The sequence below is a fragment of the Mauremys reevesii genome, linkage group 25 (assembly GCF_016161935.1).
Source record: "Mauremys reevesii isolate NIE-2019 linkage group 25, ASM1616193v1, whole genome shotgun sequence".
NCBI classification, from domain to species: domain Eukaryota; kingdom Metazoa; phylum Chordata; order Testudines; family Geoemydidae; genus Mauremys; species Mauremys reevesii.
In genome coordinates, this window is record NC_052647.1 from 7508817 (window position 1) to 7529851 (window position 21035).

The 21035-nt window shown below is 45.2% G+C and overlaps 1 long non-coding RNA gene across 1 annotated transcript; it reads left to right on the forward strand.

Moving 5' to 3' along the window:
* Positions 1 to 4219: 4219 nt before the first annotated feature.
* LOC120391454 lies at positions 4220 to 5826 on the forward strand. The gene is made up of 3 exons (XR_005591328.1): positions 4220 to 4282; positions 4518 to 4640; positions 5766 to 5826. It is a non-coding gene; the product is annotated as an uncharacterized LOC120391454 (long non-coding RNA).
* The last annotated feature ends 15209 nt before the right edge of the window (positions 5827 to 21035 follow it).

Genomic DNA, 21035 nt, shown 5'->3' on the forward strand with positions numbered 1-21035 from the left:
TTTTGCAAACTGAATGTTTCTGAAAATTAAACCCCATGTTTACTTTCAAGGGTGATTCAATTAAAAACCCAGAGTTTTTCTTTCTGTAAGGAAGCCTGAGCCATAAAAGCTAGGTTGGCCAAGTGGGTGCCCATGTAGACTCTAGGTATTATGGGCCTAATAATGTCTTTCAGCAATTTTACAGTGGTATGAATCTATTGACCTCCTCAGTCAGTGTAGCTGCATCTACACTATGGGGTTATGCCAGCAGAACTCCAATGACGTGGTTGTGCCAGTGTAGTCTCTGTGGAGTATGACAGACCCTACGTGGAGCACAAACCCGATATGTTTCTGATGAAGGTCAGACCCCACAATGTTCAAGTGGGTTTGATAGTCAAAAAAAGATTTTAAAAATGAGCTGTATCTTCCCTAGTTGTTGCTGTACAGAGTCCCCAGTACTGCCTTGTGCCGACATTAAAGAAGGGTAGGTTAGAGCTGGACATTCAGAAACGGGCCAGATTTCAGCTGATGTAAATCAGTATAATTCCATTGACTTCAATGAAGCTACACCGATTTACATCAAGTTAGGATCAAGTCCAGAATCTTTTATTATGCAGGAAAAGTTTGTATTCACATTAAACCCAGTCTTCTGATGTGCTGAACAGTTTTCTGAGATGCTAAGTACCTCAGCTCCCATTAAAGTCAAAAGGAATTGGGAGTGCTCAGCATCTCACTCCTGGTGGGTTGACTGACCCTGAATAGAAATGCCAGCAGGGTACATAACATGATACTTTCTGTGGGTCCAACAAAGAACGTTGGCGTAGGTCCCATTTAGCCTTGAAAGCGCAGGCATGTTACAGCTTGGCAGAGCAGGGGTTTTCGAAGGACTGATTGCAAAGGAGATTCCTGGGACGACTCTTCTTGCTAACCTAGCTGACATTATTGTTTTGCCTCCTGCTTCATAGGAAACACAGAGAATTCCCTGGACCACGTGCAGTGGGAGCACATGCTGCTTCAGGTACAAGATGGCTTTCAGCTGTATTGTCACAGCCCTCCCTCCCCCCTCCAAATGTATCAGCTGGGGAAAATATTAATGATAAACTATTCATTCTAAGCAGAGCTGGTCAAACCATTTCATTTGCAACTTTTGTTCAGTGAAAACTGGCCTTTTTTATTTTCATGGGACACTTTCAAAAAAATTTTTTTTTAACACAAAACAAAACAAAACCCAACCCAACTGGAAAATGTTCAGTTTTTTTTTTAACTGAAGTTGATTTTTTGGGTTTTTTTTTTCATTTGCTTTCCTGTTTGTCTCCTTCCCCCTGCCTCCCCTCCCCCCGCCCCGGCTTTTTCAGTCACAAAGTGGAAGAGGGGAGGAAAGGCCTGGGGACGAGGGATAAAGGGAAGGAAAGGGGGAAAACAAAGAACTGAATAATGGTCATTTTTTATTTTGAAAAGCAAAATATTTTTGTTTCTTTCACTTTTCATGTGTGTGTTGAAAAATCAAGAAAACAAAAAACTCCCACTTGCTTTGTGAAATGGACTTACCATTGTTCAACCAGCGCTAGTTATAAATAACTCATGCTACCACTGGGAACAACACACAACATAACCAGAAAACCAGCATGCTCATGGTGCTAATGCACCACTGGGGGACATTGAAAGGATTCTTTTTTTCTCTTTGCCACTCAAAAGAAAATTTGCTGTGAGAAACCCCAAAAGGAAAAGAGACAAGACAGGGTTTGGTGACTGTATCTCAGGGAGAAGCCTTTCTGCTCAGAAAGAGCTCTTTGCAGCCTCATGTAAATCCAGACAAGGAACACTTTGATGGCGAGTGCTGAAAATGAAAGGAAGGGACCTAGTGACAAATACGCCCCAGAAGGTTTGCAGTTCCATTTGGGGTTGGATTACACTCTGGAGTTCCCCATTCCAGATCCAGCCTCCTTTGAAATTCTTTGGGCTAAAAAATCAACTAAGATTAGGTTTTCTTGTGAGGTTTCTGAGATTTCCTGGCTGCTGTTCAAAATTAGGGCCTGAAACAGCAAAGTGCTGAAAGTTACTAACCTCTGGCTGACTTCAATGGGAGATGAGGGTGTGACTCCTGGTCCTTTGGGTGTCCACTGACTTAGGCTACAGGATTGGGGAAGGATAGCTCAGTGGTTTGAGCATGGCCTGCTAAACACAGGGTTGTGAGTTCAATCCTTGAGGGGGCCACTTAGGGGTCTGGGGCAAAAATTGGTCCTGCTAGTGAAGGCAGGGGGCTGGACTCAATGACCTTTCCAGGTCCCTTCCAGTTCTAGGAGATTGGTACATCTCCAATTATTACCTTTTATTCCCTGGATCTGATCTTTATATAATCAAAGGGTGTCATGTAAAGCCTTTACTGGATACCTGTGTCACGCGGCTCATCATAAGCATTGCACAGTGATTGGATGGATAATATATAAGGTGCTATGGTTCTATACTGAAATTGATGCTTTTAAGGTCTGTGAGTTGGGGCTGCTCACCAGAAAGTGATAAACAAGTTTCTTTCAGGCAGGAGACGCTTATCTGCCTGTGAGTAATTATTCACAGTGGATGCTAATCAACAGAGGAAAATTCTAATCAAGTGATTGTGAAGTCTCCAGAGGAGATTTGATACAAGAAAAACAAGCAAACAATAGGGGGTACCCTGTTTTCAAATGAAGACAATGGATGCGTGGAACTATATCTGGAGGTCCAGAGGTATCTGGCCCCAGGTATCCTTCATCTATTGGACGAACTGACAGCTCCTTGTCTTATGAATGGAGGATGATCTTTGGTCTGGGTGTTTCATGCTGGGAGAGAGATTTGGGGGAGCTATCCTTTGTGAGACAGGGAATATTTGGTTATCTAAATTCAAGCTCTAGAAGTGTGTTAGGATTTTATTTTTACGTAACCATTTGTTTACATTAATTTTACTTGCTGCTTCCCAACTCTCTGATCTTTGTCAATTGAACTCTGCTTGTTTTCACTATAAATGTATCTAAGTGTGTGAAATGGAGCGGTGATGCTGAGGTGAAACTGGTAAGGTGATGTGTAGCAAACCTATGAATTCTGTGAGTGTCCAGTGGAACAGGGGCTGGACGTTGTGGGGCTGCAGAGAGGGCTCGGCGGTTGGACTGTACCGATTGCTTATCTGTAGAAGGAGAGTGGAACCTGGATGGGGTGAGAAGGGCGTGCTTGTGTTTCCTGTGGCTGGCTGAGTCAGGAGCTGACACCTGGCAGGCACAGAGAAGGCTTTCATGCTAAGGGCAGGGTAGTGAGGTACCTCACAACCCTGGGGACCTCAGGAGGTGGCAGAATGGGTTCATAGCACTTCAGAGAAGGTGCCTGGTCCTTCGTAGTCCAGGCCCTTTGCTCAAAGTTTACTAGACCCATCCTCCATCCACTATAAAATCACTCCTCAATGGTCAGATTTCTTGGCTCCATCTCATTCTCCAATTCACTGTTCATCTGGATTTGAGGACTGAGAGGAATCATCACACAAAGGTTAAAGAACGACAGCAGAGGAAATCTGGGTTGTCGATGTTTATAGTTCTCAATAGGGAAATAACCTTCCCATGACACCTGAATATTGGAAAGTTTACAAGAGAGAACAAGGAAGAAAAAAAAACACCAAACAAATAAACAAACAAACCCCCACAACAACCCCCAAATTCTTGCAATTAACCATCTGCTTTAACTCTCTTCTTTTACACTCAGTTCCTAAGAACATCTCTGGGGATGATAGACGACAGTGCCTGGAGCAGCCAGATAAGCCTTGAGTTGAACCAGCAGATGGCCAGCTATACCAGCCCCTCCCGTGAAAAGGTTTGTTCTCTGTTAAGGCTTAGTTTCTAGTTAATTTCCCTTGAAATTCTGATTGGGGGGCTGCATAAGGCTTCTCTCAAGGCTTCATTACTTTATATTTTATTCTGCATATAAAATTTGTTTTTACTTGTTCCCTGCTCTCTTGCCCCCCTGCCCTTCCAATATTTGCTTGGACAGGCTGCTTGTCTGTGCTGCATTGTTGGTTCTCTGGCTGGGCTAGATGATGGGATGTTTCTGCAGTATGGGTGCTTGGACTTGGCTATCTTGTTCTTTCCTGAGTGTTGCTGAGCTGGGTCTGTACTGACTGGCACGTTCTGTTACTGGTATCTCAGTGCCGGTCTCTTTCTTTCAGAGTTTCCTGTATAAGGCGCTAGGAACGTCCTTAGCAGTTTGTCAGGACCTGGGCCACGTTAAATCCCAGCTTCATCAATTTTTGAAAGCAACAGATTATATGGAAGCCCCTGAGAGACAGGTGAGGACTCTGTCCCTCTCCCCACTTTACCAAGTAACCCCTGAATGCTTCCTGTGGGGCTCAGCTCTGAGCTGGCCTGGGACAGATGCCATTTCGCTTCATATCCTCTTCATTGCTGTTTCACTCAGCCCCCGCTGCCCATGTGTCTGACGCCTGACTGGCGCTTTACACCACTTCAGCTGAAAGGAAGGGACTCGTGGGTTAGATCCTAACCAGTATTTTTCTTGGGTGACAGGGAGTCATTTCCATCCTTGCACTCTCTGCTGAGAGCCACTTGGACCTCACACTCAACGCACTTCAGGAGTTTGGGGCTGCAATGAGCAAGGTTACGATTCCTGGGTTCATCAGCCGCCTGAAGGTAAAGGAGCCAGGGGCTTCTCTCCAACTTCCTCTCCCTCTAAAACAGGGGCAGCAGCCCTGGGGTAGTGTCTGCTCTGCTCAGCTCGCATTGTGCCCCCAGTGTGTGCGTCCTACGTGACGCCTGCAGTTAAGCAGAGAGGAGCACACTCTGGAGCTGGGGTTCTCTCAAATGATTTTTATCATCTGATGTCTCATGGCTTGAGCGCCCCTCCCATGCACAATGTGTGGGAACTACCTCAGTCGCTTGCATGGAAAAGCTTTAGGGATTTTTAGCATTTTTTTAATCCCAGTTAGTGGCTGGAAATGAGGAGGTGTGGCAAGCAACATGTGGCCAACCAACCTGCTTTAGGTAGACCACCAGTGGTCTACGGATGACAATTATGGAACCTGTGATTTAGAGCAGTGGTTCTCAACCTGTCCAGATTAGTGTACCCCTTTCAGGAGTCTGATTTGTCTTGTGTACCCCAAATTTCATCTCACTTAAAAACTACTTGCTTACAAAATCAGGCATAAAATTATTAAAAAGTGTCATAGCACATTATTACTGAAAATTGCTTATTTTCTCATTTTTACCATATAATTATAAAATAAATCAACTGGAATATAAATATTGTACTTGCATTCTTAGTAGTCTGCTGTAAAACTAGGCAAATAGCTAGATGAGTTGATAAACCCCCTGGAAGACCTCTGCAGACCCTCAGGGGTACACAAGTAGCTCTGGTTGAAAACCACTGATCTAAAGGCTAGAGCAGGAGACTAGGCCTCTGGGCTTCCACTGCTGGCTCTGCCATTTACTCACTGTGCAGCCTTAGGCAAGACATTTAGCGCCTGATCTTGTACCCACCAGTGTCAATGACTAAGCTCCCGTGTACTTCACTGCTGTAGGTTCAGCATTTTAGGCTCTCTGTGTCAGAGTTACCTAGTGGGAATGATGGAGATACTAATATCTCCACGCCTCACAGTTATTATATTGCTTAAATACTTTTTGCAAGTGGTTTGAGATCTTTGGCTGAAAAGAGCTTTGCAAGTGCAAGCTGCTATTGCTGCTGTGAGGAATTCCTCGGTCAGCAGCAGATCAGAATTCCAAAGCAAAAGGAATCAGAAGAACTTTCTGATTGTCTAGGACCACCACCATGGGAGAAGAGGCAAGACTCGCAGCACCCTGATGCTGACCTACAGCAGCGTGGCTGTCCATGCTCCAAAAGAGCAGCTTCTCTCCCGAGTAGAGGCAGACATCACAGGGAACATCCTTCTCCATTACAGAGCCAGTTGTCAGGTAAGAGTTTTTGCGTGATAAGTGTCACATAACTCAAATTTAAACCTGTAATGGATGGAGCGTGAGCTGTCACATGTTGTATCATTTTTGTTGCTCTTCTTTGTATTTTCTCTAGTTTTTCTATATTCTTCTGAAATTCTGTAGACCCCAGCTACACAGTAATTCAGATGCAGTGACACTCAGGCTATTCAGAATAACAATCTAACTCCCCTCATATGGATGTGTATCTAGCTCTATCTTTGCTACCCAAGAGAGTCTAGTGCTAGCCTGTATTTAGTTGATTTGCTCACTACTTCCCTTACCTCTTATCTGTCGTCTTGTTTGTCTGTGTGTCTGCTATTTCTGTTCCCAGGTGCCTGACTGCTGGTCCTGACTCTCATCTCAATGCAACCTCTCCACATCACTTTGCCATTCAGTTCTGCCTTGTCTAACTGAGACTCTCACTTAGGCATTGCCAAAAACAGTTGAACCAAACTGAGATCTTCCAGTAGTTCACAAATGCAAATACTACAGAGGATGGCCCCTGATAATGACCTCTGCAAAACACCCTCTGGATACCTTTCCTGCCTTTTGGAAGATTTAACAATAGTGATTTCTCTCTGCTCCATATTCACCAGCCAGGACATTTTGAGGATGTGTGTTATGTGGGACTATCAACATTGCTAATAGCTGTTTTGCATTTCGTTTTTCAGGTGCTGGGCATCACTGTTGCGAACAAGGTACATTCTAAATAATCTGCCTCAGCTCTTGCATTTTCTGTACACAAGTTGCTTGTTTAAATTGCACAGAGTTTGGTTTCCTTGCTTCATCAAGCAGGAGTCCTGGCTGCTCTGGTGTAAGTAGGCCTGGATTTATTTGATGAACCTGGGTTTTCTCTTCTGAGGTGGGTGCAGAGCCAGGGTCCTCTACCTTCTGGGGTCTGGGGACACCTCTCTCTCTCCCGAGGCTAGATTTAATTCCTGATCTTTATCTTCTGGACTCTGGTTCTTCTCTCAGTTTCTCATCCACATCCTCTTGTTTCTCCTTCTGGATTATGTAGGACATGAACCTAAAATTAACCTCATCCAGAATGTCATGGAGATTAGCTGTGCCATCTTGGAGACCAGAGACTCCCAAGAGTTCGAATTCTCATACAAACTGGAGCTCCTTGGCTACATGTTGGTGAGTGATTAGGAGCTTTGAGGACTGAAGTACAAGAGAGTTTGTTGTAATGTAATGAGACTGGTTTTCTGGGGAGATGATATTTTATCCATTGGCTGTGACTGTACTACTGCAGTCTCATGAGCTACCTGCATGGCACCCAGAATGCTGGGTCCACTCTGAGCTTGGCAGGGATGCTAACATATATTGTGGGCTGTAACTGGAAGGAATGGCTTGTGTCTTGTGAGTTCTCTTTCTGTCCTCTGTATAGCCTGCAGATGGCCCTACAGCCCATTTCTGAGGCAGAGAGCCTGCTGGGCACGGTGTCTGTTTATTCCAGGTCTGGCATATAGCCCTGTTTCAGGGTGTGAGAGGAAGGCCTCTGCCTTTCAAATCCATTTCCCATTTTTGATGTCCCCATTCATGCATTTCAGGACTTCATTAAACAGGAACCACTGGATTCCTGGCATCTCCAGTTCGCTACCAGGCAGTTCTTGCCATTGGACATCTGAGGTAGGCTATTTTCTGCCATATTTCTTGGCACTGTGATGCCTTCTTATTTGTTAATTCATGAGTGTCAGGTTGGGAGCAGTCTAAAGCCTGCAGGGTTTGGCTCACCAGGGCCGCCCGGGGGGAGCAAATGGGGCAATTTTCAGGGCCCCTGGAGTGGGGTCCTTCACCCGGGGCCCTGGAAAACTCTCACGGGGCCCAGGTCTTCAGCAGCACTGGCCGCGGGGAACTTCCGCCCGGGACCCACCGCCAAAGTGCTGGGCCTTCGGCGCAATTCCCATCGCCAAAGACCCCAGACCCCCTGAATCCTCTGGGTGGCCCTGTGGCTCACATGCTGCTCACCAGCAGGACTTTAGTTCTTAAGGATTTGAATGTGTCCATTTGGGGGTTTGTGCTCGAAAGACACAAGATTGGAGGTTGTGGGGCATGCAGTACAATGGAGCAGAGTTCAGATGGGGAGGGAGGTGTCTGGCTAGCTGGCAGGGGGGAGGAAGCTTGTGGGTTTCTCTAAAAGGAGATTTGAAGTTTTAGCTTTACTTCTAGAGGAGCCAATACTTAAGAGAGGTGCAAAGTGAAGGGTTGTTTGCACTTGGGGTTCTAGATTGGGACAATCTCTAGTCATTGGACCCATTTCTTTACTTGGAGGTGGTACTGAGTCTAATGCATGACTTTTCTCTCTATCTTTCTTCTGCCAGCAAGCTCAAACCATCTCTGACCCTGGAGGAAAACCGTGAGCTCCTTGGTCAGTGCTTCAAAAGTTTATTTCCTTCCTCCCTTGGAGAAGATGAAAGAGGAAGACGGACAGCAAAGGATGCTCAGCATATACAAGCACGTGACAACAATTCTCCTCCGCACCATCCACTGTATTTCTGCCCAGCAGGCACTGGGTGATGGCAGTCACACATGGCCCCCTGCAAGGTTATAGTTAGCTTTCCCAGCCCACACACACAAATGATCTGTGCTGAGCCTCACTCCTTCTTTTCTGGTTTCAGTCACTCTATGTGAGGTCCTTGGAAGCCCTTGGCAAGCTAGTGGAGACTTTGCTGGAGGAAGAACCAACCGCAGACTGGTTCCAGGAAATGTTTGATGAGTAGACCATTGAACCGTGGTGAGATTGTTTCTTGTGTTACAGCAGGGAAGAGTCAGAGATTTAGGGGGTCAAGCTTCAGTTGTGGAGGAATTTTCCACAATGGAGTGAATTTTAGGGAGAAAGCACCCAATTCTTCCTGGGATAAGCGGGCATGTGCCCCACTGAAATCCACAGAAGCTATGCCATTTTATGCCAGGGCTGGATTGGGACCAAGTTCTTACAGTGTCATTGACACTACTTGGAGCGGCAAGAAAATCACCACTGCAGTAGCCAAATCCAAGAGAACCAGTTGAAACTGATCACTTCTTCTAAGAGGAATTCATGAATATTGAGTTAAGCCCTGTGTATGGAAACTCATTCAGAGGAAACTTCCTGTTCCTCAGACATGAACAGAATATTGTGAAGGGCTGAGGGGTGGGAGTTTGATGCACGTTCAGTATAAAATGAAGTTATAAAAGGAGCTGGGCTGGGGGACTTCTCTGCTCTTATTCAAATTAATAAAAAGAAATGCTTCTCTGTCCTTTTGCCAATCAATGTGGGAGAAGTTGCCCAGGAAATAGAACACAGCAGCAGACATCAAACAGCATGCAATGTGCTAGACAGCTCCCATCAGACAGTCTACAGCAGACATCACATACACGGGCCCAGATTCATCTCTCATGTAACTCCTTTGGCTTCAATCACCAGAGGTGAATCTGGTCCCTGGGACTTGTATATCTAAGGGGCTCTTCCATTAGACATGTAATTCCTTTGCTACATGGAGGTCAGATGCTTTGGAGAGGGATTTTAGTGACAATTAAACCTGTTTAAGAGGAACTTTTGGGAGGGATTTTCTGGTACTAACTCTGTCCATTCCCTGCTCTACCAACAGCTCCTAAGGACATGGTTCAGTTCAGGGAAGGAGTGGGAGAGAGAGAGGGCCTTGCAGGCCAGCACCCAGCTGCTGACTGCCTATCGAGAGACAGTTCATAGCACAGTGAGTATAGCCTTACTCTTCCTTGAGCTGACTTCCCTGCTTACATCAGATCTGACACTCAACGCAAATGCATGAAAAACTCTTCCAGGACAGCAGTTGGGATCTCAAGGTGACTAACATCCCTCTGCTTCCGTGAGAGAGAGGTTTACACAACAATGCAGTGACCACACTGCAGGCAGACTGCAAGAAGTAGAGGGAGACAACCGCCAAACTGATGGCTTATTCTATCATTAGATTCACCAAGTCAACAACAAAAGAGCTTCCACCCTAGTTAACAAGATGCCAAACGCGGTCCCCTTTGGCATTCCAGACTTTGGCTCCCATCTAAACATCCCTGTCTTGGAAGAGAGGGGAGGGATAGCTCAGTGGTTTGAGCACTGGTCTGCTAAACCCCAGGTTGTGAGTTCAATACTTGAGGGTACCATTTAGGGAACTGGGGTAAAAATCTGTCTGGGGATTGGTCCTGCTTTGAGCCAGGGGTTGGACTAGATGACCTCCTGAGGTCCTTTCCAACCCTGATATTCTATGTCTAATATAGTGAGGGGTTACTGGAAACCTGATTCACCATATGTGGGGTTCACTGATCATAAAGTCCCAGATGCTTATCCCCAGGTCAATGTGAATCTCAGGGCTTCCCCAAATATCACACTGTCAGCCAATCCTTAACTAAATCTAAGATTTATTGTTAAAAGAAAGAAGAGTTACAAATGGTTAAAAGATCAATATCCAGACAAGTGACTTTCCATGTTCATAGTTCAGGATCACAACAGTGATGGAATAAACTGCTGGTTTGTAAAAGTCTCTCTGGAATCATCCCAACAGATCAGAATCCAAAGGCAGCTTAGATGTAATGTCTGTTAGTTTTTCCAGGCATTTTCCAGGTTCTTCCAAATGATTATTTGGAAGATCTCTGTCCTATGGCTTACACTGTCCCTGTTCAACATTTAAACGGTCTAGAGATGATAGGATCAGGCCCAAGCCTTCTCTTTTATAGCTATTCTACCAGGCTGACAAGCCTACCTCACAGAAATTGTCACAGAAGGACCTTCCCCCAATGCAGATGGCCTGTTGTACTTTGCTTTGAAGATAATCTTCTATTTCCTGTGCATACACAGTAAACTAGTTACATTCATTCACATAAGGTAATTAGCCGTTCTTCCATTATAACACAGATAGTTAAGCTGAAGATAATGTAGAAATGATTGGTTTCCTGAAGTGTCTTACATCTTTGATTTTAAGGCTAACTGAACACCTTGCACACATAATTAAGGCAATTAAGCCATGAAAGGGAATTAGCATCTACAAGCTAATTTATTTACATTGTGAAACTTCTAACCCGGTATAGATAACCACAGACAAATACACTTAGCATCTATTGTTCATTTTGAATGAGTTGATGATTGCTAGTCTAATGCGTCTCTTTGAAATTCACATGCACGTGAACTGTCTTGATACAGTAGAAGTGTCTCTTGTTAAGTTATTATGGGTCATACACAGGTTGACTGGTCTGCCAGTGTCACAAATGCATTCTTGGTTCTTATGCTCCCAGGATGCTAAAGCTGAATTTCTATGTAATCCGCTAAGAACATAAAACATAAGAGTGGCTATCCTGGATCCCCCAGAAGAATGGTTCATCTACCCAGTATCCTGTCTTCTGACAGTGGTGGGTGCCAGATGCATCAGAGGGAATGAACAGAACAAGGCAATTGTCAAGTGAACCATCCCCTGTTGGACAGTCCCAGCCCCAGCGTCTGGCAGTCAGAGGTTTAGATACATCCAGATCATAGGTTGCATCCTGACCGTGTTAGCTAATAGCCAGAGATGGACCTATCCTCCATGAACTCATCTCATTCTTTTTGAACCCAGTTATACTTTTGGCCTTCACAACATCTCCTGGCGATGAGTTCCACAGGTTGACTGCATTGTGTGAAGAAATGCTTCCTTTTTTGTTTTAAACCTGCTGCCTATTAATTTCATTGGGTGACCCTTGTTCCTGTGATATGTGAAGGGCTAAATAACACTTCCTTATTGACTTTCTACACCAGTCATGAGTCTATAGATCTCTATCATAGTCCTCTTAGTCGTCTCTTTTCCTAGCTGAAAAGTCCCTGTCTTTTAATCTCTCCTTATATGAGAAGTTGTCCCATACGCCCAATAATTTTTGTTACTCTTCTCTGTATTTCTTCCAGTTCTAACATATCTTTTTTGAGGTGAGATGAGCAAAACTGCACTCAGTATTCAAGGTGTGGGGGTACTGTAGATTTCTATAGCGGCATAATGATATTTACTGCCTTATTATCGATCCGCTTCCTAATGGTTCCTAACATGTTGTTAGCGTTTTTGACTGCATGTGGAGCAGATGCTTTCAGAGAACTGTACACAATGACTCTGAGGTCTCTTCTTTGAGTGATAACAGCTAATTTAGACCCCATCCGTTTGTATGTACAATTAGGATTATATTTTCCAATGTGCTACCCAGTTCAGTACAGGAATCAGAGGCACAATGTTACCAGATGTGCCCATTACTTTGGGGAGGCTCATTAATTAGGTTACTCTTCTGTGGGGAAGGGAGGTGGGGCGGTTCTGTAATTCTATTACTGTGTTGCTTATGTCACTTGTGTGTTCTACTCCTTCCTTCTACAAGTCCTCCCAATGGAGCTCTCCTGCAGGACTAGGTTCCCAGGGCTAATAAGTAGAACTAGACGAACATGCGCACACACACTAGCAGAGCAAGTCAATCAGCACTCCCAGCTGATCCCCTCATATGTCCCTGCATTCAGTGGGCTGGGCTGAGCAGCACTTTCAAGCTGGTACCTCATGTGTCCCTGGTCTCAACAGGCTGGGTTCAGCAGCACTTTCCACTGCTCCCCCCACCCACTTATGTGCCCCAAGTTTAACACATTCCTATCACACTTTCACATTACAATTGTACTGGTAGTAACCCACTTGATGAACAAACCCCACTGTATTTTGGGGCACTACAGGGATCTTTAGCTTAGGTACAAGAAGGCCGCTGCAGAGTAAATGGGGAAGCTAAAAACACAAAAGAGTAAAATTCAGAGAGAGAGAGAAGCAACCAGCTGACCCATAACAGTTATTGATTGAATCATAGTGATAACCACACCAGGAGGGCTAAACAAACATAACAGCTACATTTTAAAGGTTAATACCTGAGGTAGGAAAGAAAACAGAGAGAGAGAGAGAGATGGATCCCACCCACTCCATGAGGCTTGAACTGGTCGGGGTTCCCAGGTGATGGTGGTCGCTCAGGGTCCTGAGTGCTGGAGACAGGCAGAGCCCCCAGCACGATCAGTCAGGAGATGGAATCCCAGTGGAACTGATGCAGAGTTTGGGCCTATACATCAGAACCCTTACCTGGGCATAGGTAGGGGTTTTGTAGAGAAAATACAATGGTTCAAGGGAGAACACTAGATTTGTTTATGGGTAAACTGATGGCTCAAGGGTTTTCTTTAGGCTAGTCAATAGGAGCTGATCATTCTTGGCTATGGGTGTTGTTTTCTTCCGGGGAGCTCACAAGGCAACTAGGCTGCTTCAGTATTTTGGGATATGAGTCAAAGATTTATTACTAGAATTGGTCTGATAATTGCTGAGCTGAGTGTGTGCAGGCGTAGGTTCATTAGCATCTGGAGCAGGGATTCACATGATTCAATGCAACCCAGCTTTTCTGGTCACAGAGTACAGTGCGGTACTCTGTTCTTAATTCTTTAAGCTAATCCCTATTCCATCTTTCATGCAGTTGAGGCTAGAGAGTTGTCTCTGTTCTTCATTCTGTATGCAAATGGAGATGTCTTAATCTTGTCACCCTTGTCAGGAGGCATCTAGGTGTCTCCCCAAATCCTTCATTGTTCTCTGCAAGCCTTTTCTCTGATCGGTTTTGGTTCAAACAGAGATGGGAATTGGGGTGTCCTTCAGGAGTCACACAAGCTAGATACTGTGCCCTGGTTCCCAAAACACAGAGCTGACTGGTATCAACAATAAAGATGGCAAGTGAAGTCTAGTACAGCTGGAGAACGTTCATTCTTCATTCTTTTTTAATTAGACTCAGGAAACTTTTCATCAGTTTGGATCTCTGATTGGAGCAATAGCACCATACAGCTGTGATTCACTGGCCACATCTCGTCAGTGGGTGGTTGACTGTATCAGCTGCCTTCTCTGTATACAAGGTGAGGAGACCATTAGCAGGTATAAGTAATTCTTCAGCTTCTTTCACTGTTGTAATGTCCATTTTTCTGCCTGTCTAGTTCTTTCTGTCCTGTCTGTTGGCACTTAGATAACAGAGTGGTGGGCATCTTGTAAATAGCTCATTAGAAGAGACGATTATGATGTGTAAAGAGTGTGGCACACTTCTGGGAACTGTACAAATAATAAATGGTCTGCACCAGGTAGATAACTGCTCAGTTCCTTAGGGCTTCTCACACAGGGACACTAAGGAGAGTTAATCCAAATGAACTAAAGGTGTAAATTTTAAAGTGTCATTAAACACGTGTGGATGCTCTGATTCTGAATGAAATGGCCCTTCTTAATTTAAGTGAATTACATGAATTAAACTAACCTGAAAAAAGGCCCCTTTAATTCTAAATAAGTGTGTCCCCAGAGGTGTTTAATGAAGTTTAACTAATGCAGTTTGAAAATGAATTTGATTAGCTTTCTTGACTTCTCCATGTAAACAAGACCTTGGTACTATACAGTTTCATTCTCTGTACACTGCCACTGGCTGTATTGAGGGGTTTCTGGAATAATTCTTTAAACAAAAGTTCTTGCAGCAGCCCTCTGTCATGAGCATTCAAAGCTATTGGAGTAAGTGTAGGCCATTTTCCCTTTGTGAAAGAGTGACAGGGGTAGGCAATCTATGGCACGGTGCCGAAGGCGGCACTCAAGCTGATTTTCAGTGGCACTCACACTGCCCAGGTTCTGGCCACCAGTCCGGGGCTCCGATTTTAATTTAATTTTAAATGAAGCTTCTGAAACATTTTAAAAGCCTTATTTACTTTACATACAACCACAATTTAGTTATATATTATAGACTTATAGAAAGAGACCTTCTCAAAACGTTAAAATGTCTTACTGGCACGCGAAACCTTAAATTTGAGTGAATAAATGAAGACTCGCACAGCACTTCTGAAAGGTTGCCGACCCTGAGTAGGATGTTCTTTCACCTAATGGGATAGATCTTGGTTATTATTTAAGGCCATTTCCAATTAGGGGTGAACAGAAATCAAATTTGAAACTCATGCAGGACGGGGGTGGGGGATAATATGAGTCTATATAAGAAAAAGACCCCAAAATTGGGACTGTCCCTATAAAATTGGGACATCTGGTGACCCTATTTCTAATTATTATTAATCAGTCCTAAAAACAGTGTTGGTGATTCACAAACAGAATAAGGGATTCCAGTCTTTGAGTGTACAACATAGAAATCCCAGCATTGTTTAGAAGTGACGGATGAGCATGGGTTTCTGCCGAAGGTTTTGTCCAGCCCCATCTTGAGAGTTTGGTGGAGGGATTCACTCTACATTGGAACCTCACATCTACCTGCATGAGTTGTACTTGAATGTGAGATTAGATGTAAATAGTGAGAGCAGAGACACTACTGAAACCAGACACCCCCAGAAAGCTGCTCCAAGCTGAATACGATGCTTGTTCAATCCTGTATCAGTCACAATAACATACCACTACTGTTAACTTTCCGACATTTAGGTGTAATCCTGACTCCATTATAGTCAACAGGAGTTTTGCCATTGACTTTGATGGGGCTAAGATTTTACACTATGCTGATAACAGCCTAGCACATGGATCCTCCTGTATGAATATCCATGCAGTAGAGGTTCAGTTTCATTAGTCGTTACAGTACTTTTTTCCTTTTCTCCACTCCAGGCCAGCCCATGAACCTGGGGTCAGCGGAGGAGGAGCTGAGATGTCTCCGTGACGAACTAACAGCAGCCCGGGACCCCGAGGCTCTGTTTCAGGCATCTTCCAAAATGGCCAGGTAACTGACTCAAAAACTTGTGCGGATGTTCTAGTGACCAGGCACCCTTCATTTTACATTTACACTTTCATGATGCCTTTCTGTACTTGGAGCGAGCTGTGGGTGCGGGCATTCGTTGCTAGTAACCAGCAAGATGCTTTTCATAGATGTGTGCTATGAATGCCATGTAAAATCCAGATTCCACAGAATGTTGCACGCCCATGAAAATGCACACGCAGATGCACACACATGTACCTATCCAGCTATCCATGAGAAAAACTGTATTAGTGGAACATCAAGCTGAGAACCCATCCAGTCTTCATTCTGTCACCTTGTGGGTTTGCCTTGCCTATATTTGTGAGCATGCCTCTCTTGACTTCATTGTATATGTTGTAAAAGATGCAGTGTATCTAAGAGAATACAAACTGAAACTTACTCCTGCATAGCCGGTACAATGTTGTGCTAACTGTGCAACAGAAGCTTTGCCTCGAACCTGATCTCATTAGTGTAGAATACAAAAATGTAGTATATAGACTATGGAGAGAATTTTAATCCCAAATGGCTAGCTGGACATGAGGCTAATTAACAAATTGTTAATTAATCAGAGGGGTAGCTGTGTTAGTCTGGATCTGTAAAAGCAGCAAAGAGTCCTATGGCACCTTATAGACTAACAGACGTATTGGAGCATGAGCTGTGGGTGAATACCCACTTCGTCAGATGCAATTTGCTGATGCATAGATCTTTTTCCATAGAGAAATTAGGCCTCCATTTTTACAAGTGCTGGAGCCAAACATCATTGCAGTCTCTCCTGTTTTTGATTTATTCCCAGGTTGTTAGTGAGTACTTTCCCAGAACAGGCCACAGCCTTTATTGAGGCCACAGTGGAAAGTATGTTGTCTGCCAGCCCCACCTGTGCCACGGCAGCTGGACTGTGGATGAAGGTTATACTGAAGGAGTGTGGAGATGCCATGCTCGATAAGGTAAAACGGGAAACTGAGAGGTTTTCTGCCTAAACTCGAGGCTTTTAGATCTTTGCCTCATGTGTAATGAACAAAATCTTGCTGTTTCTCCCCTCGGACGTAGAGTCGATCTCCATCTCTGTTCTCACCCTAAACTAGGCAACGGCAGAATCAATAGCAATAGACAGAGAGAATCCAAGGGAAAAGGAAGAGGGTTGGTTATTTATTTGTCTGGCTTGTTGCCACAGTATTCAGCCAAGAAAGGCTTGAAAACAGACTCTGGGAAAAGACAAGAAGACAGAATGACTGGCACTTGGAGGCATCCAGTTCTTAGGAGGCCTATGGCTAAGGGCTACCTGGATAAAAATAGTCCTGTAGTCATTCCCAGTGAGTCTGGAGCCTGAGCTCTTGCCAGGTTTCAGAGCCTGGGCTGCAGCCCGAGCAGGAACGGCTACACTTTTAGCCACATAGTGTAAGCCCTCAGGCCCAGGTTGACCTGAGCCTGAAACTCACTGCTGTGGGATTTTTTTAGTGTGTAGACGTACCCTTTAAGAATAGAAGGAGGGAGGGAGAAAACTATAGTGTCTTTGGGATCCACTATTTATATGCCTTATTCTGGAGCCCAGTGCGTTAGGGCTAGATGAAAGGAGCACTCCACAAATCTTCTATCAAGGCTGGTGAAAGGCCTCAGGACAGGGAACCTCGCAGCAGAACTGCCACGCTTGCACAGTGTTTCGAAGATGTGAAGGGCTAGGAATGAATGAGAGGTCGTCACCTGTTCATAGTCCCAGGCATTTGCACACTGTGTTTAAAGCACTTGCATATTTTGTGCTTGTGGTTGTTTATGAACTGTGCATCCTTCGAGGCAAATGGTTGCATTTGGCTGCTTAAATCACACCTGCAAAATCTGGGCAAGCAAAGCCTTCTTTGTGCATGCCAGCTGGTTTATTTAATGCATAGCTGGGCACCACCACATTAAATTACCTGGTATGTACAGGGAAACCCCGCTCAGGGCGGCCCAGGCCCCAGCACGCAGCGCGTGCTTGGGCGGCACGCTGGGGGTGCTCTGCCGGTCGCCCGCGGGAGGTCCACCGGAGCCACGGGTGCCACCGTGCTTGGGATGGCGAAATGGCTAGAGCCGCCTGACCCTGCTATAATGCGCCTGTAATAATGCGACCGCTATAACACGACAGGTGGCTCCGCCGCCCAGGCCAAAAAAAAAAAGTAGCTGGAGCGCCATGGAAGCGCAAAAGAGAGAGAGAGAGAGAGAGAGAGAGAGAGAGAGAGAGAGAGGCTTTGTGAAGGAGAGGGGCTGGAGTGCCCAAAGGGGAAAAAAGCAAAAATGGAATGTGCCTTCCCACTGCCTCTTCCCACCTGCCCCGCTACCTCTTTGGTGAGAAGAGCCACCTCTCCCCAGCTGCTCCTCTCTTCCTCTGCCTGCTGCACATCTCCCCTGCTCTCCCCAAGTGTTTCTCTCTCACCGCATGGCTGAGAGCTCCCGCTGCTGGAGCTCCACCTTTCAGTTACTGCGGGCAGTTCGCAAATGCAAGTAGTTTTCTGCCCAAGAGAAATCGACCGCTTGAAACTGACCAGCTTGAAATGGTAACCCTGCTATACCGCTGACCCCACATTTAGCGCGATCCAATTTTTGGACCCTGATCATCGTGGTTATAGCGGGTTTCGCTGTATGTGTGTGTGTCAGTGTTAATTTTTACAGCCAAGTGTGGGCAATTGTTGTGGGTTAAAGTTACACAGACATATTTGAACGTTTGTTTCTTGAGGAATTTCTAAAAATCAGCAAATGTCTAAATAAAGGTTTTGATTCTGTAGAATGAATGGAGAGAAAGAAAAAGGGACATTTCTTTCTGGTTTTGTTCCTTCCAGGTGCCAGCTATTGTGGATATAATATATAGCCACATGGCTACTATCCAGGAGGGCAGCTTGAGGCAATTCCTGCTGGAGGCAGTGTCTATTTTAGCTCACCATCACCTAGAGGCAGTGATCTCCAGCCTACTCAGCAACCATCTGCCAATGGACAGGTATATACCGCTACCTATTGCATTCATCTTGGTAAAACATGGATCCCACAGCTTTGCTGGGAGATGTAGGGCTTTATTTAAGCAGCAGATATTTGGGGATAATTCCTGATGGTTAATAGCCTGGTCTTTCTCCAGGAAGGTCCAAGAGCATGGTAAGGTGGGGTGGAGAGAAATTAAGTGTCATTCTGTTTCCATTAATTCATAACTGCTTTGACATCCTAAAGACCTAACTTTACTGGTATAACTGGAGTGTATTGTTAGAAACATCTACTTCTCTAGCAGGGCTGGTCAGGGCTTTGCTGCCCCAAGCAGCAAAAAAAGGGCGGGAATAAAAACCCCGCGATCGCGATGTGCAGCTCTACTCCTTTGCTCTGAGAAGGAGTGAGGGACCAGCCGCCGAATTGCCACCGAAGACCCAGATGTGCTGCCTCACCATTGCCTGCCCCAAGCAGCTGCTTGCTGGGCTGGTGCCTGAACCGCCTGGCTCTCTAGACACCTGAATTGACCTCACTTTGGAAATTAGCAATTGCTGTTGATTTCCTGGTAGCATGACAGCTTCAAGTCCAATCCCTGGCTGATGATAAAGAATAGCCAATATTGTCATCAGACCGCCGCTTGGTATCGGTCAGGTGTGGCTGCTAGAATAGAGTTGCTGTCCTTGGGATTTAAAACTGACTGGAAGCAGATCCATCATTTCATTTAAAGGTCCTCAACTGGGTTATCAGTTATCAGTGCTGGAATCTAAGACCATAAGAACGGCCATACTGGGTCAGACCAAAGGTCCATCTAGCCCAGTGTCCTGTCTTCCGACAGTGGCCAGTGCCACATGTCCTAGAGGGAATGAACAGAACAGGTAACTGTCAAATGATCCATCCCCTGTTGCCCAGTCCCAGCTTCTGGCAAACAGAGGGTAGGGACACCCTTTGTGAAGGGGAACTAGGATGGCCATGAATATTTGTTCTCATAATTGTATGTCCAGTTAGTAGAAATGTGGCTTTTCTTTCATCCACTTGCCTTCCAAACCCTGGATCTTTGGGAGCCACATGCTCAGGATTCCATATTTACTGGGAAGTGGTAAAACAGGAACTGAGATTGGCGCTCTGTGTCCTGTCCTTCGGAAGTCTAGTATTAATGGTTAGGCTGCAGTAAGACTAGGTCACTTAACCTAGTTCTGTAACTGGAAACTCAATATTTAAACAGGAGGACAGTACTCCTAACTTTCTCCTCATAGGCAAGGAGAAAATTGGTCTTTACTTAAATAGGACACATTCAGTCTGAGCCACAAAAGTGCCCAGGGGTCACATGTAACTTCTATTAAATTGCAGTTACACCAGTGAGCTGTGGAGATCTCTGGGGGAGACCCTGTTTGCCACTCAGGTCCTACAGGTCCTAATAGAAAAATAAAGACGTCAACAAGCCAAGAAGAAAGCATCACCTCAGAGACTGAAACTGACAGGCATTTGGCAGCTGCTGAACCTCTCTCAGTAAGTTAGATGACAGACACGCCTTTCAGGCTTTCCTCTGCCCTGTGACAATCCTGCTGCTGGAAAGCTAGAAGTGTGGTAGAATATTGCTGTGTGGGCACTCTGATGTACTGTTTCTGAGTCCAGCTCTGCTGTCTGTGAACAAATACGCAGTTTTAGGAGTATGTGGCTGATTTACTTAATAACATCTGGCAATTAGGAGAGTCTTTGAACCAGGTTGCTCACAGTGCTTTGCAAATATTCCTTTAGGACTCACAACATGCCTTGTAGGTCATACACATTTTTACAGATGTGGGAAACTGAATCCACGAGTTAAGGGAGTTGCTCTGCAGTCATCCATGGTTACCGCAGAAGTGAAAAAATTCAGTACAGCTGATATCAGAAGGAGAAGAGGATGGAGTGGTGTTGGGAGGAGGATCTTGCATTTTTACCATGTTCTTTCAGGCAACATAAAGCATCTTTTGGGAGGTGGTACAGCACAGCAGTCGAGTGCCAGCATGAGCTTGCTCCAGAGTTGTTTCCGTTCCCCTGGCAGGTCAGTCAACCTCAGACAAAAGATGCCTTTACAAGGATAAGCAGCTGAGCCATTCTGCAAACAGACCAACAACATACTGAGGCAACCCTTGTTGCAATTAGAAGGAAGGGAGAGAAACAAAGAATCAGTAATAGAGTTGTGTGACACACCCTGTGTGAATTTCCAGGTTATGGGAGGCACTCCGCCATTGCCTGCCCCAGAGTGGAGGGAAGCCCATTCAGGGGTTCGCTGTGGTCAGTCCTCAAATGACCAGGCTCTGGCAACAAGGCACTGCCATCCAGGCCTCTCAGACCCCAGTCTCGGTACAGGTTAAAGATAGCACACACCAACCCCTAGCTCCTCTGACCACCCAGACAGTGTCCAGACCTCAGTCCACTGAACACCCACACAGAATTACC